Here is a 17129-nt window from a genome sequence, read left to right as displayed (position 1 = left end):
AAGTTCTTAAGTTGCTGTTAGCTGTAGCAGATGGGACAGGTTATTGGAAATATGTCAATACACACTTGCTCTCTTCTTACGTTTTCTCTAGGCACTTTAAATTAGGTGCGGTCAGGGCCAGGATACTGGGCTAGGCCAACCTTTGATTTGACACAGTAGGATACTCTCAGTAGGATATAGTGCATCGAAAACATCTAAATGCTATAGGGATGCCGAAAGTCCATTGAGAGGCAAGATCAGTCAAACTGCATCCCTCCATCTCCATTACTGGTCTCTGCATTGGGAAGAACACTTTGTCTTTCCTCTTTCTTTCAGCCTCCTGACTGTGAATATACGCTACAAAGAAAGCCTTGTTCCCAAAGATCAAGGCAGACAACTCTGTAAGGCCCAGACTTTTGCAAGGGAGGGAGAGACAAAGCAAGCAAGAGATGAGAGAAAATGTCCATGCTCTTCCTTGCACTGATATCAACAGGCACTTTGCCATGCCTTTGGCCTAGTGAGCGGAATACTCCCTGGGAAGGGAATTTTGCACCCAACTTCAGCACGTGAATGATTTGCTGGAGAACTGAGCCAAAACTCAGCACTCCCCATCACAGAGAGAGAGATCCTGACCCAGATCTGAACTGAACTGGTCTCCATAGTGAAGAGATGAGCTGGATGGAGAGGGAAGTGTTCAGGACTAGGCTGGAAAGGAGCGGTTTGGTGCAGACTCTTCATTCCCTCTCAGCAGCAAAGCAGGCATGGAGCATGAGCCAGAGCAGCAGGAGGCTCTTTGATACAAGGCTTGATGATCAGCGCATTGTGTGCTGCTTGGCAGACAGGCTTCCTCAGATCCCCATGACACTAAAGGGTCCAGTTCTCAGCCATTCTGCTGAAAAAGAACAGTGGGCACCTCACTTTGGAAGAGGTTAAAGATAAAGCCTTGGGGAGGCTCTCCTCGCATGCAAAGGGAGGGAAAGCCAGGAACGCTCTTGTTATCAGGCTTCAATGTGGCCAAGGGAGTTGTGACCACTATCTGGGCTGTATCCATATGCCCACATATTTTACTCCTCTCATTTTCCCCTGTCTGCAGCTCCTCTTAGTTGTGACAAGATGCTAGGAGTGTAGTTTTGCTTCAGCTGCAGCAGTTCGGGTCAGTAGCCCTAGGAACAACCATGACAGGGATGCAGAGGGGCAGGGATCTATAGAACTGGATCCCCAGCAGCTGGCTCAGCCACATCAGCCAAGTTTGGGGGTAGGGAAAAAAAGGAGAAAGAAAAGGAACACCGGGGAGCTGGGATGGGGCTCTAGGATGGAAAGGAGGATAGGAGGGGCTATCTTTGCCCATGGTCCTGCTGGGATGAGCCCCTGGGAAATGCTGCGCTGATTTCCCAGGCCATGTCTTACAGTTAAGCGATGATGGATAAAACCCATTGCATGGGGCCTCTTCTCAGCAGCTCAGGTTGCAGAGAGCTGAACACAGCAGGAACTGACTCTCATGCAGTGCCCCGAAGTATTGTGTTTCTCTGGAACAAAACAGAAACACGTTTGGGGCAGGAATGCCAGTAACGAATGTAGCCCATGGAAAAATGGCAGCGTGGCTTGGATCCCTTCTCTAAGCCACATCTCTGCAGGCGAGCGCTGCTGGCCCCAAAAGCAACTTCAGAGCCCTGATGATCAGCAGAGGTGCCAGCAGAGTCAGGAGGAGCTGGATCAGGGCAGGAGGAGATGAACAAGAGGCTCATGTTTGCTCATAAGCTGTTTGCCCAATGCTGAGCATGGGCCAGCAGCAGAGAGCCAGTCTGAACCAGAGCAAATGCCTTGAGATTTACCTTCCTGGAACTGGGAGATGTAGATGGAATTCAGGGCTGAAATGTCTGTGGTGAAGATACAGAGCCAGGTTCCTGGTTGGTGCAAGCATCTTCAGCTTTTCTGACTATAATGGAGTTATACTTATTTCCACCCATACAGATGAATGTGGCCTAAGTAGGATTTGCAGTAAGTGAGAGTGAGATACAGCCCAGTGTAATCAGGGAATTATCAGGCAATCTGCCCAATATCCTTGGGCACTGGCACCTGGGAAGATGTCCCTCCCATGCTGGGATTAATGCCTTGCACAACACTCAAAACCACTCAGAACTGGAAGCACAAGAGCCAGAGAGCTCCAACAGACAGAGTGAAAGGTGGTGTAACTGGGAGATGTTAAACCAGGCTGGCTTTGCAGGGGTGGGAGCTCGAGGGGCATTGGAGACGGGTCAGGTCACAGACCAGCAGTCCAGAAATATGTCACCATCAGTCCAAACTTCATTGTGAGGTAAGAGGCAATCTGTGCTTCAGTTCAAGGCAAAGCGCTCAGGGTCACGTATACCATTAAATCTCTTCGATCTAGTGCTGGAAAAATGGAACTTAGGGAAACTTGCCAGTTTAGAACAGTGCTGGGTGAATCACTTGTAGTAATAAATACATATGATGAGGTTGTTTTCATGGTTTCAGAGTGTTTGCAATCTTGAGTTTGATTTGTATGAACATATTTTTTAAAGGAAATTGCATTATGCAAACATATTCCAGCTGGGGGACCTGTGACACCGAGAAGGGCTGTTGATGCCCTCAGTGGTGCCTGGCAGAAGGCAAGAGGGGCTGCTTCATTCCTCCTCCAAACAATGCATTTCACAGCCTTCCCCGATGTGTTTAGATGCAGGCTCTCTCTCTTATATAGTATTTGCAGAATGAGGATTAGCCTGTTAAAAACTCAACCGGATATGTGTGTTGCATAGGCATGGCCGTGCAGGCAAAGCAAGGGCACAGCGAGATAAATGTGTCCATTATTAAAACGTAGGTTAAAAATGTTGTATCACCCCTCAGGGGCTGAGTTATTGAAAGGCAGTAATTTATGGATACCAGCCATTGGAGTTGCTGCCTTCACCTCATCTGACTAAGCCCAGCGCAAGGTGAGTTAGGGACAATCCCTCCTCCATAGGTTTCACAACTGCTGAACCAAACCCAGATCCTCATAGGAAACAGGCAGAGGTTTTTGTCTGAACCAGGTGGAATTTTGGGGAAAAAACGCATGCAAAGAGGCGCTAAATGCTCTTTGCAGAAAACATTGCCCTGCAGTTTGCTGGGAGATCAGGAGGAACAGTTCAGTGCTGGCTAAATCCCGGGAGATTAATATGGATCAAATCTTAAGAGATCAAAGGGAGCGCCCTTTGAGGAGTTGTGGGAGGAAAGGGTTTCTCTCCTTCATTAGTGCCAAGCCTTTTCCTAGCCTTGCACCCGAGCCCCTGGTGTATCTGGACCTTTGCAAAGTGAACACTTTCCTCCATCCATCTGCCTGTGAGCCCCTGCTAGCGCCATGGAGAGAGGGTACCTGAATGTTTCCATTCCTCCCTTATCTCTCTGCTCCCCACAAGCTCCCCGGCAGCCTGTTTATCTCACAGTTTTGAAAAGAAAATTGCCAACTTCACACCTGTCAGGTTTAACTGATTGCCTGTTGCTTGGAGGGAGGGAGTCCATCCATATGGCCTTGGCTGCACAGCCTCTGCTCGCCAGGGGAAATGTCTTCATCCCTCAAGGAACAAACCGCTTCATTTTCCATCTCCCGGCCTCGTCTTATTGTCCTGCTGTAGCTCCCAGCCCTTTCAATTACTGCCTTACTGTCATAATGAACAGTAGCTTTCTGCTGGCACACAGTTTTGTCCACCCAAGGAGCTGATCTGATCATGAAACACTCATCCCCTGAGGTCCGTAATTTTTCCCCTTTCCCTGGGGGGGTGATGCAGAGAAGTGAAATGAATTCAGCGAAGGTGCGCAGGGAACCTGAGGAGAAGGCTCAGGGCAGACTTAGGAGATCTAAATCCTTATCTTGCTCATCAGAGCACACTTCTGCTAACGGGATATATACAAACATATGCTCACTCTCACCGTCCCCAGCAGGTGCTTTTCCATGGGTCTGGTGCATACCTCATTCTCTACCCACCCTGAATCTGCAGAACCTGGAGGAGATTTAATTCTGGCTGTATCCTTCCTAATAGCTAAGACAAGGAGGAGGTAGGAGAAGGAGCAACAAGTAGGAGGGGCACCCAGTCCAGCTGCTGCCAGCTGTGCACGGTCCATGGCTGTTGATATGAATGCTGCAGCTGTCTGGTATTATGAATAGATGCCGGAGTGGGAATGCTAAGTCTGAATGGATCGAGTAAACACTGCGGAGCAGTTGGGAAATAATGGCATGGGGGCTTTATAATAGGAAGAAATCATAATTAAATAGAAATTAGTTACTTAAATGGTCACTTCCTGGGGTTTCGTTGATGTCCGATTAACTTAACTTTTAATTTGCATAAGCAATAAATGTCTAATTATGTTATTAATATATTTGAGTTGAGGAGCTTGTGGGGTTTTGTAATTGGCATTTAACTAGATAGTTCCAGCATATTAACTGATGTTTTATAGCTCCATGCAAGGTTTCCCAATTATAACTGACCTAAAAATTTGCTTGGAGGACCTGCCTTGAAAGTGTTACCTGAGCAACAGAATAGAGGGAGCTGAAGAGGAGGATGTGTGAAGCTGGTCCCTGCACGGAGGAGTGTGTGCAGGGAGCTCTGCACCATCCACGGAGGCTTTGAGACCCTTCTCCCCTCCTTAGGATGCTCTTTCCTCAAGGCCCATAACGTTCCCTGTGTCAGAGAGGGGGTCACCTCCCCTCTCTCAGCATTCAGCTGACTGCTGAGCCAAAAAGGCAGACACACAGCAGGGGATTAGGGTGGAGAGAAAGAGATGCAGAGATGGGGAAGGTTTGTCTGTGGGTTACAGCATCACCTTGTGACTGATCGGTTCTGGCAATCTCTGGGTTTCTGTGTTCAGCTCTTGCTTGTTCTCCTGTTCCTCTGCTGCAGGTTGGCACCAGTTTCTTTCTTGCCAGGGAGGTGTTAAGGAATATTGCTTAAGGTCCAGTTTCAATAGACTTACTGGAAAGCTGTACGCCGGCATCTTCTGCATTCCTCCCGTCTGAGTCCTCTTCCCAGAGTGTCGCAATGGCTGAATTACAATGTCCTGAGTATATTAACAGTCTTCTTTACAAACCCACCAACCTCTGCCTCACCCAGGGATTGCTAAGGCACTGAGGTGGTCATTATTTCCACAAGCCCTATGAAAGCATTGAGTAGCATCAGGCCCACCACCCCTCCTTGCAGACTCTGTAGAAATGTGCCCGCTGACAGTGATTCCCTCTTGACAACTCCTTCTGAGACCTGTCAGCTAGCCAGTCTTAGTCTATTTTCTATTCCACCTCTATGCTTACATTGATGAGATGACTGGTTTAGTAGGCAAAAGATGACATTGTGTTTGACTGACAAGACCTATTTCCCATGAACCAGGTAGACTGGCACTGATTCTATTCCTGCCTTTAATTAGTTCTTTATTAACTGGAACTTGTGTTAGCTTTTTTCTTTGGTGCCAGCAAATCACCCTATAGCATTCAAGACATTCTCCGTGTCCTCTTCCAGCCTGCTAGAATTTAACCCTCCAGAATTTAACTATTTTAATAGATAGCAAAAACTAACAGGAGTGAATTAGGGATCTCCTCAGCTGAGACTTTCAACCTATCTGTTTGCTTATAATAAGTGGAGTATCCAAGGAGATGGTGTCCAGCAAGCGCCTCAGTCTTGTCATCCTCAAACATGCAGCAATTGTTTTGTCATCTTAGAAGCAACAAACAAATGTCTGTTGGTCTCCAGAGAGACATCATGAATAGTTATTCAAATCTCCTGCCTTTTCTGAATCGTTACTGCCCTCTTGACCATATCCATCTGGTAAAGTGACTATAGAGCACTGCAGAGATTTTGTTTGTTTCTGTTGTATTCCCCAGGGTAACCCTTGCCTTTGTATCAATCGCCTGTCCTTCACAGCTTCTCTTTCACACTGACTGATCGCTCTCCTTCCAGCTTTTCCATTTGATCTATATTGGACATGGAGGAAGTTCCCTATGTGCCAGCTAAGAAGTACCCAGCTGAATAAGGCTTCATGGCTAAATAGTGATTTAAATTCCAAGCTAAGGCAGAGACTGTCCCACAGAGCTTGCAAGATGTTTGAGAAGCTAGGAGAGAAGGTGTGTTAGGAGTTTTTCATTGCCATTAACAGAAGGGAGAAATCAGGAAAAGGGTCAGGAACACCAAGTCTGAGTTGCTTTCTGCCTCATTGTCTCCCTTCTGGAGCAGGATTGAATAGGAGCAGCCAGGGATGTTATTACTAAGTCAGCGCAGGCACAGTGACCACTTTGGCTTGGGAGAAGCAGATCTCGCCCTCAGCGCTGCTGGTCTGGAAGATGCTTATTAGGAGCAGGAGAGGAGGCAGCAGTTACCAGGGGAGGTAAGAGAACCGTAGCCCTGTCCACCTTTCCATTTGCACAACTGTTCATGCACTTTTGGCCAGACGACACAGAAGCAGAGCAGTTCCTCCTTGCCCTGTCGCACATACCCCATGTCTGCAGCAATATCTCTGCACAGATGCAAACAGGGAACTGATCTCATCCTTTGGGGACATCCAAGATACAGCTGCCCTGTGCTGTAAGCATCCAGGAGGCAATGGAGACAAACACGACCCAGGGCACATGGCCAAGCAGAGTGAGACGTTCCCAGGAGGGCTGCTGAAGATTGCTGAGCAAATTAACTCTATTAACGCAAATGGTAAAAGTCTGAGCTGCAGCCCCTGTATCTTCTGACACAATTCATCTGGTGGCTGCTTGTAATAACATGACCTTAATGGACTCATCAGGGGAGCAAGGCTGTATCTCTGGCTAAACATGAATTTGGGATCACTCTGTGCTCTGGGCAGCTATAGCAGCCTGCTAAGATCAAAAGAGACACACTCTGGTGTAATGGGGTTCAGGATCTGGCCCCTTCATCCCTCCAGGAGAGGCAATTTCAAGTGTCATCACCTCCTTGAAACTGTACAGCAGAAGAAATAAACTGCTAAAGGGATTTGATTGTTCATTACTCTGCCGAGCTGCAAGGAAATGAAGCAGAACTAAAATTAAGGGCTGGGAGGCAGGGGAAATGTCAGGTGACATTTTCCATCTTCTCCAGGGCCCATCTTCTCCCCCAAAACAGGTTTGGGGACTCTTCATACTGCTGCACTGAGCTGTGAAGCCCCTGTTTCTGGGAAGGCGGGGGAATCTGTGGAGATGGCCAAGCAGGATGGAGAGAGGGCAGGGTGAGGTTTGTCCTGGATTTGGATAGATGGGTTAGAGACAAGGTCATGTCTGTCCCCTCTCTGCTGGAGCCACTGAGTGGCATGGAGAGACAGGGACATCCCAGAGTCTGGAGTAAATGCAGACATTTGGCTGAGTGGAAGGTGCAGGGATGTAGCATGTGTGTGCACATACAGAGGGGCTCAGTTTCTAAGAGTGGACACTGCTGCAAATGACTGCTTGCTGCTGCACCCTCTGAACATCTGGCCTTCCTGTTGCATAGTAATGGCTTTGCTAAGCTCTGTCCTTTCACACAGAGGAAAGGCCTTCTTTCCTAAGCTCTCAAACCATGTTTCCAGGTGCTGTTTAACAACTGCTATGCTTTGCTCCAGGAGTGGAAATAAAACCAGCCCAGTAAGAGGTGTCTGCAGGGGAGCTGTAAGGGTCAGTCCTCCTCTCTGCTGGATCCCATGGGGTTAACACACTGCTCCTATTGCTGCTACCCAAACCCCAGCCTCTTTAGTGGGAAGCATTGCAAGGGAAGGTCACCAGGGGTTAAAGCCACATTCCAGACATGCTTTTGCAGCCAGCATCTACTTAACCAGATGCTGCTTAACCAAGGGTGACTCTGCTGCTTCTCCTGCAGAAGAGGAAAGGGAGAAAGCTGGTCATTACTGAAGAGAGCCCAGATGCCTCCACCCTTGGTGAATGGCAAAGCAATTGCCTTGGCTGGAATGTGTGTGAAATCTCTACTAATATCAAGCAGACCCATATGTCCACTTGCAGTTGGGCACGCTCTTCAAAGCAGGCACCCCAGGGAGGGCTGGATCCGCACTGCCAAGCTCTCCCAAAACCTCATCAGAGACAGGCAAGTGGTTTGCAAAGTCTTTAAGTTGGGCTAGTAAAAATTACAGAGGAAAGCAAAGTGGGCAGGGATCTTAAAAGGATGTTGCGATTAGTAGCTTGGCAGTGGGATACCCATGCTCCGAATGCACTTGAGACCCAGAGAATACCCAGTCATCTAGTCTTTATGAGAGTGGAATTAGAGAGGGGATATATCAGGTGACTCACGGAGGGCTTGGTGGTTGTGACAGATTCCCACTTGTGGGAGGGAGAGGAAGGACAACACAGAGAGTGGTCCGGAGCATTTGTTTGTTTAACTACCCCTGGGGACACTGAAGAACCAGAAGCACCTTCTCTTGTTAGCAAGAGAGGTCCTGAGCTCTTTTTGTAGCTGGAGGAGTCTCGGGGAGGCAGGGATGGGGAGGGCTGCTCTTGCTATGCTTTTGTCACCAAGTGAAGCCCAGACACTCCTCCTGCTCAGAACACCCTGCCAGCCACCCTTGCTAACCAAATCACTCCTCTTCCCCACGCTGAGGTCTAACTCCCCTTCTTTCTCTCTCGCCGTATGTCAGCAGATGAACGGCATTTGGTAGCCGAGCTGATTCTGGATGCTGCAGGAGTTAAGTGGTGTTGCAAACCACAAACTGATCATTGAATATTGATTTGTGTTTGCACAGGGACAGATTCTCCTCTCTGTGAAGTGCTTTCACAAGTGTTTCTCGCTGCCTGATCACCATCTGCAGTTAGGCAAGAATCTGAGCTGGAGCAAGGTTTGGGGAGGGATTAGGTCAGGGGAGACCGAGATGATGTGTTCGCCTTCTCCTCTTTACTTGAGACCAGGGCAAAAGGAAAGGGCATGAACATTTGGGACCCAGCTCTGATGAGTGAAGGAAGTGCTGCTGCTGGGAGGGGGTAGGATGGAACTTCAACCTCTCATACTAACGGTCTACTGCCACTGGCTCAGCGTCTTTTCCTTCTTTATCCCTTTTATCCTCTGGATGCTTAGCTGTCCCTGCAAGGGACTCACTTAACATGCACAGCAAAGGGAACTGCCCCCAGAGAAACCTACCCCACCTCTCCTCCCTCATGCTTCAGATCCCTTTAAAATCTCCAGTGACTTGCAAGCCCTGCTGTTTATCTTACCCTTTGGCCCATCAACTCTACCAGCTCACATCTCCCTCCCCTGGGAACAGCATTTCATTAACCCTTTGCAAACACAAGGCGTCGTGAGGCTCTGAACCAGCTTGCGCCTGGGGGTGTGTATGCTATTGGAGCGTGCCTCAAATTAGCCAATCCTGCTCTTGTCTTTAAAACCAAACTGGAGATGTATTTGTTCTGCCAAGCTTTTCAACTCAGTTTAATTTAGCTCTGTGAACTTGCCATGTCTTAGGCTCCCTGGAATGTGTCAGGTGGGGTGTATTATAAATATGCATCATCTGATCTCAGCGTCTTGCTCAAAGGTTCAGCAGCAGAAAGAGTCCAGCAAGTGCTAACTCCTTCCACTGCATCAGGGTGACAATCCAGGTCACAGACAGGCTTACTTTGAGCTGGCATTGGACCAGGACAGTCTGCTTTATACATTGCCTGTGAACAGCGATGCAGTTGAGCACCAGGTAACATTAACTCTAGCAAGGCTGGCAGCTAGAAGAGCTTCAAAGCTGCCAGCGTAAAGAAAAGAATCACAATTCCTTCCCATTGGCTTGCAATGTATCTGTGAGTGAGGCAGCACATTGCTGAGTGCCTTGGCTAGGCAGCCTTGAAATAGATGGAGGTTTGTTTTGTGTGGGGAGGTGATAAATGGAAAGGGAACCCTACTTTGCAATTGGTTACAGATGCAGGCAGATCTTTGAGCAAACGGCTTATCAGAGGAGGTGTGTGTTGTCAAGCTGGTTTTCTACGAAGCATTGAGGGATCAGGTTGAAGTTAGGAGGAGGCAAAGACAGGAGAAGAGTGTGCAGCTCTATTTGAGCAAACTAGCTTCACTCAGAGCTGCAGTAAACTGGGCCCAGAGACTGACTCAGCTTCCAGATTTACCTGGGAGATGCAGGTTAGTGCATCAGCAACTAGATGAGGCTTAGGCTCTCCCAGGGGCAGCTGAGTACATGGCAGACAGGATAGAAAGACGACTCTACAGGTGTGAGACCCATCCCTCTCATCCAAACGAAGCCTTTTTGCCTGCCAACACCTCTGTCCCACCCCACTGCTGTCTGTGCAGTTCATGCAGGACTCCATTCCACAGACCTGCTCCTTTCCACCAGCTCAGGCTGGGTGTCACTGGGCATACACTGCAGCAAGGGCAGAATTATCTGGCTGATCCCAGCTTTACATAAAGTCAATCCCATACAGGCGGAGAGCCTGTATATAATATATACAAGGCTTGATCCCAGGCACAGCCAGGCTGCTTCATAATGCAGATGTCCCAGCCACACAAGTAGCTTTAAGGAAAGACACCTTACTTCCAAAAGTGTGACAGACACTCTTCTGTTTCTTCTTTCCTTTCCTTTTGCAAAGTCCTTTGCCTCACCCCCTACCAAAAGCAAGTGAGTCATTTCCTCTGCTCTGGAATACCCTTCTCTGGAAGCTTTCCAGTTTATCCATCTTTGCCTCACTTTAAGTTCCCTTCGGGAACATCTCTCTTGCTCTCCTGCAAGCTGGTTCTCCAAAGCCTTCATTGTTCCTCTATTATTATTTACTGTTGCTCTCTGCAGCTGCACTATTTCACCCTGTGGGCATAGCACGTGTGGACAGCTCTGTCCGTTTGTCTTTGTGCTTTGAAATGCTACCATGGCTATACACCATAAATCTGAGCCAGGGCTCTGTCCATACAGACAGAGCCCTGCGGCTGTTTGCACAAGGGTGTTTTCACAGCCAGTGCTATGAAGCTGTGCGTCAGTTGAGTGCTGTGATTGTGGCCAATGCATCTCTCTGGGATGGACATTCTTGTTTAGTGGACATTCTTCGCTTTTTGGGAAATGTGAACAACTGACAGCATTGAACTTCTGGGTGTGATGTAACTGAGCATTGGGACTGGTGAGTTACAGCATCAGCACCTCACAAAATGTTTTAACTGATCTAGTTGGTAGAACTGTTACCAGCTACTTTTGGAAACCCAGACACATATACACACACCATTGGGTGACAGGGAAGGATGCTGTATGGACAGATAACCACTTTTCTTCCTTTCGTGTGTCTTCTATCTCCAGAAGAGCCATGGGAGAACAAAGTAATGAAGGAAACTGCTCTGAAAGAGATTGGGGGTGGGGTGTCCTTCTTTTCTCCTTAATTGTAATACTGTGAATTAATTCAGTTTCCAGCAGGAGCGAGGAGTTCCCAGCAGCCCTTAGGCATCCAGATAAGGCTGAGCTCTTCATTCAACCCCTTTGGGTTCTCTGGTACCAACCTCACTGCCAACTGCTTCGCACTAACTTTTTGGAGAGTTTTAAATCATCCGAGCGTGACACAGAGCAAGGGGTTTTGCATTCTTAATTGCCAAAGCCTTTTCTCACTCCAGTCTGGAGGCCCCTGAGCTGTCCTGCCAATTTATTCTGATCCTGATTCACAAGCCTTGCAAACATCTTCCCAGGGCTGCGCAAAAGCCCTGTCAATGTAACTGAATCCTCATCTGTCAGTTCTCACCTTCTCCTGAGGCTTTCCTCATGTCCTCCTGTTCGACTTACAACACCCTTTCCTGCAGCCACCCCGCCCTCCAGACAAGGCCTGTTGGTGCCTCTGACTTTACCTGTTAAGGCGGCAATGTCCACAAAGGAAGGGCGTAGGTTGGGTTGCAGGGGAGTCCTCCAAACTATGCTAGCCACGGCTCTTCCCCAGAAAGGGGAGACTGAGAACATAAGCAGCCAGGGATGCTGATGAAAGAAGCTTTAAAAAAGGAAAAAACCAAAGCCAAAAGGGGTGAGAGAGGGAAGAGCCAGCAGAAAGGAAGGTCTCTGCCTCTCCCATTTTCTTCTCCCCTTCTCTGCACTGTCATGCTCTCTCATTTATCTCCCTTGTCTCCTGGTGTTTCCTCTTATTGACAGCTATTATCCCATCGCCTTTCACAGCTGCCTAGCTGGCCTCCTGCAAAGATGTGACCACCACTTCTGCAGGCTCACTCAGCCTGTCCTCAGGAAAGAGACCTGCACATGTAGGGCAGGGCTTGTTACAGTAGGACTGTGTCTGGTACTTGCCGTTCTGTGGAAGCACTGCATTGCCACACAGCCCCATCTTAGGCAGTTGTGATGGGTACCTACTCCAGAATGTTCATACCATAGCTTGACAAGAAGTAAGTACTCTGATAGACACCCCAAAGCATTCACAGTGCTTCATTCTTTTCCTCTCCTCATCCCCATACTGTCTTTACCCAGTGCCCTGTATTTCTCTTCTGCAAACTGATGGCTGCATTTTCCCCTTTCTAGATTTCCCTAGCCCCTTTCCACTAGGGCACAGGCCTGTTCAAGTTCCTGGAGATTCATTTTAGCTTTATTTATTTCCCTTTCCCTCTTTCTCCTTCCATCCCTTTCCCCCACACGCATTTACACACTACTGATTTACAGCTGTAGCAGCAGCCTGATGTTCTCTGCTCACTACCTGCCATCCAGAGAGCCATTAGGGGCCAATTCATCATGGAAATGCCCCAGCCAAAGTGACTGGAAGATTCTTTACAGTCGCTGCCCCTGCCACTATCTTGAATGCTGTCCTGGGGTTTGGATTGCAACACGTCAGCCTGAGCATGGCTGTAAGTGAGCTGTCTCAGGGCAGAAATATTATTTACAAGATAATGTGGCTTATGGAGAAGGAAGGAGAAAGCAAAGTGACTGCCACTGCTGAGGACGGTGGGGAGTGGAGCCTCACATTCTGATGACTACAGCATCCTGCCACTTGAAGACACACAGCTCTAAGCTCTTAATTAAGCAACAGGGAAAGGTGGGGTGTGGGATGCTGGCTGATGGAGGCAAGAGAAAACCAGGTTTGCATGGAAAGGGATGCGGGATCAGTGTCAAGACAATTCCCAGGGAAAATTCTTCACTGGTAGCAATGTCTCAGCATGGTGCTGGGAGTTCAAGTGTTTTGAACCAATACAGGAAACATGCCAGTTCTCTGCTGTGTAATTTGTCAGAATTGACCAGAGAGAGGTTTTCCCTGGGAAAGGTTTATACACCTCAGTTCACTTCTGGATGACAGGAGCAAACGTGAAAGCTGAAGAGGTGAGATCTGGCAACAGGGTCTTAGCAGCACAGCTCTGCAATTGCACCTGCTATGTGGGATTCCAGGGAGCCCAGCCTTCAAGCTAAGCAAGCAATGAATCCATGGATAGGAGGTGGGAGTACATAGCAGATTTTCACCTTGAAATGTCCTCTATAAGCTGACCTGTGTGGTTTGGGAATGTGTGCAGATGTTTTATAACCATGCACACATTAAGGTGGGTGTAATTTTGAGGCCTTGGGATGGGTAGTTTAGTGGAGATACAGGCTACCACTATGATACCCAAAGCCAACTGTTGCAGAATGAGGTCTATATAGTCCAGTATCTAGTCTCTAAGAGTAGCCAGTGCATTAAGTATGAAAATTAGATGTGACAGACAAGTTCTACCAAACACCTTGTTCCCTCATCCTTGTCTCGCTCCCCTCCCCTGAATTTCTTTTCCTTCTCCTCCTCCTCCTTCTTCCTCCATTCCAATTATCTCCTTCTTTCATCACTGCCAGAGCTGTAAGTACAAAGTACCAATTAGCTAGTTTTCAAGTTTAATTAGGTTGGAAGGTAGAGCAAATTAAATCCTTTTATCATATGTTTCAAAGCGCTTTCCCGTCAGGCCCATGGGATAGATTTCCTTTGAATGAGGTCCATGTCAGCCACCGAGGAGCTGGCCCAAGTCACCGAGCTCTCTGGCCATGAGGCAAACAGGAGATGAAATGCAGGATCTTCCCCCACCCCTCAATCCTACATTCGGGACATATTTTTTGTATGGTTTAGGGGTTACACATAAACCCCTCTGCTCCACCTCAATAAACTGAGCATTGCTCCTCAGGTCTTCTAAGGTCTACATTAATATCAAAGCTCTCCTTCATGTCAACAGTGCCAGGACTTCACTGAAGACACTGTGCCAAAGCCCTGCAGAAGGCTTTCAAGATAGTTATTGATATTATTATATCAAGAAGCAAGTCCATATGAGTCCCACTGCACCACATGGGGTGTCATCTGGGGGGGGCCTTTAGTCCCTAAACCCTTCTTTCTTTGAGGACAGAACTAAAGCAGAAAAACAGATCCAGGAATAACCACCTATTTCAAGGGGAAACTGCAGAGTGGAATAAGGAAGTGGTTAGCACTTGGAAACACATGGGCTGCAATTGCAGGCACAGTTTTCTGTTCCTTTTGAGCTCTGATTGCTCCATTTCAGTATGACCTGTTTCCCTCCATGAAGTCCACACTACCTGAGGCAGTTTCAGGGTGCGTTGGCATCTTTGCTCCTGGACACCCTGGTTCCACTGGTCTTAGCGCCTTACCACTTGTGTTGTCTGATGCTCTAACCCTCTTTCCTGTGCTTCCCTGTGTGTTGCAGATAAGCCACTACCTCAGGGTGCCCCAGGAGGCATTATTGGGATCGTGGGAGGTGTCATCGCAGCAGTTCTCATCATTGGCGTGGCTGTCACCGTAATTATTGTCTACAGGAGGCAACAAAAGAACCGCACTGAAACAGACAACGACCTGTAAGTAGCCCCATGCTTGAAGTACAGCACACTGACGGTACAGGCTGGATGGGGCTACAGATAGAGCACCACGGGCCCTTCTGCTACCTGCACATAGAAAAGCGTGCCAACAAACTGGTTTTCATGCCATTTCTGCCTGTCTTTGCCTGGTTCACTCCTTTAACTCAGAGAGGGGTCTCTGACAGAGCCTGAGCACCTCTGCAAGTATCCCAAGGAGTCCAGTCACATACACTCAGCATTCCAATTTTGAACATGCAGTGCCAGTCTGAAGACATGAACTCTGGCAATATAAGAGCAGGGCAAGGGGGTGCCCCAGGGGCTCCTCTTTGACAGGTACTTGCTTTGCTCTGCTCTACACTGTGCAGCACAGATCCCAGGCAGGGAATTCGGCGGTGTGGAGTTCAGCCTATGCAGCATGAACAGAGCCCTCTTCAGAATTGTTTATCCTGACCTCTTCCTGAAAAGCTCTATCTTGTAACTGCCTTTTCACAAGAGCATCCCCTCCCTTCCTCCCCACCTCACAGGGGAGGCACAGAAAGCCCAAAGGCCAGAAGTTGCTTTTATCTTCCACAACACCCATCCTCATTGTTGATACATCTTGGCCACATTTTGTGCTCCATTTAATCCCATTTGAGAGAGGGCATTGGAGGATAACAGGAGAGGGAGGGAAGAGAACAGGGAAAGCAGGAGGAGAAACAGAAAGGCACACAAACAAAAATGCAGCACCACAAGGTGAAATTGCATCAACAGCATCAGCCCTACGCTAGAGATGCATTCAGACAATCCACTTCCCACAATGGCCCTCCACACAGGCACAGTGAAGAGCCACTTTAGCTGAGAATAGAAACACAATGGTGCCCTAGTCTGCAGAGGTGCTGCATCTATTGTGGAGTCTGCTCCAAAGCCTCCTAAAGGTAATAGCATTTCTTTCCTTTAAAGCCATCATGTCAATGTTTTGCAGAGCCTTGGCGACCCATTTTACCCTCCCACTCAGCCATACACTCTGGTCCCACGCTGGAATCCATTGGGTTGCCAAGGAAAGTCACCCATTATCAGAAGATCTGGTGAAGTTTGCACAGAGAGAAGGGAGGGGGAGCCAGCCAATTAGCGGATCAGTTTTAATAAGTTTTGTAAAAGGATTAGACACATCTATGCATGTGAACAGAATGTGCAGAGACAGTCTCTAGGCTGGGATTATAATGGCTGCCAATCCTTATGCTCTGGGGCAAAAGCTGATCCCCTCACTGAGGTCAGGGATAAATGCGCCTGCGTGGCATAGCATGTCTACAAGGAAGACTCACAGTCCTACTAGAAAGCCTGTGGCAGGAGCTACTGTTTGAGATAAAGCTCCTGAACCGGGGGTGACATTACCTCGTTGTTTTTCAGTGACCGCTGCCAGATACTTCCTGGTACCCTACAGCTATAAATTAAATAAACCACCTCCCATGGGATGATTTGGAGCCATCCCAAAACAGCGCCGGGAGACAGGTATCCCAGCTGCACCCTCAGGACCTGCAATCCGACATGGGGATTTGCTTGGAATTAGGAACAGAATGCTAGGAGGGCGTTTATTTCTATTAACACTTCTAATTGGGGTGAGAAAGAGGGCACAGAGGATAATAATCTATATGGTTATATTGGCAGTTTGGTGACAAACGCAATCAAATCTTTGGTGCATGCAGGATGCGGCTTGTCATGCACACCAAAGCAAGCAGACCCCTTTCGCTTGCTCTCTAACCTGCAGCCACTTCTTTATCTGCAGAATCGACTTGCCTCCATCCCACAAACCTGTCCCTCCACCAAAGAGGAAACAGGAGATGAAAAGCCACCTGACTGCAGAAGACATCCAGGTATGCCTCCCTAGCCCAGCTGCAAGTTCTTTCCTTTGGCAAGGAAAACTGGCTCCAAGCAGCGTCCGCAGTTGGAAAACTGGGTTTGCAAGAGCAAAGTTGCCCATGGCCTAAGTTTGAGGGTCAGAAATAAGGACTTGTCTGCCCACAATTCCCAAAGATTGGCACTATTTGAAAGCTATAATTTGGATCCTGCTTACTCCCTGTTGTGGGGATTGAACTCTCAACGAGATGATGTTCGAATGGGCTCTTGGGTGTGAGGACTTTTGTGCATGCCCAGCATTCTGAATGTCATGAGTGGTAGTGGGGGGTACGAGAATGAAAGAAAGAGAATGGGAGGCAAATCATACGGTTGGAGCAAGGGAGAAGGTAAGACGCACTGCCTTTCATGTTGGTATCTTCTGGTGGTGCAGATGTGATCCCAAGCTGTGACAGAAGAATAGTGCTTGCACTTCTCATCCCTCTTCTCTCTCCTCTGCTATAGGTTGTTCACTTAGACAACATGAAACACGAGGAGGAAATCCAGAAACTCCCTTTGCAGACTCCATACTATGACTTGGCAGCCACCGAGCCCTC

Source organism: Strigops habroptila, chromosome 17, assembly GCF_004027225.2.
Source record: "Strigops habroptila isolate Jane chromosome 17, bStrHab1.2.pri, whole genome shotgun sequence".
NCBI classification, from domain to species: Eukaryota; Metazoa; Chordata; class Aves; order Psittaciformes; family Psittacidae; genus Strigops; species Strigops habroptila.
This window is presented reverse-complemented; position numbering follows the sequence as displayed.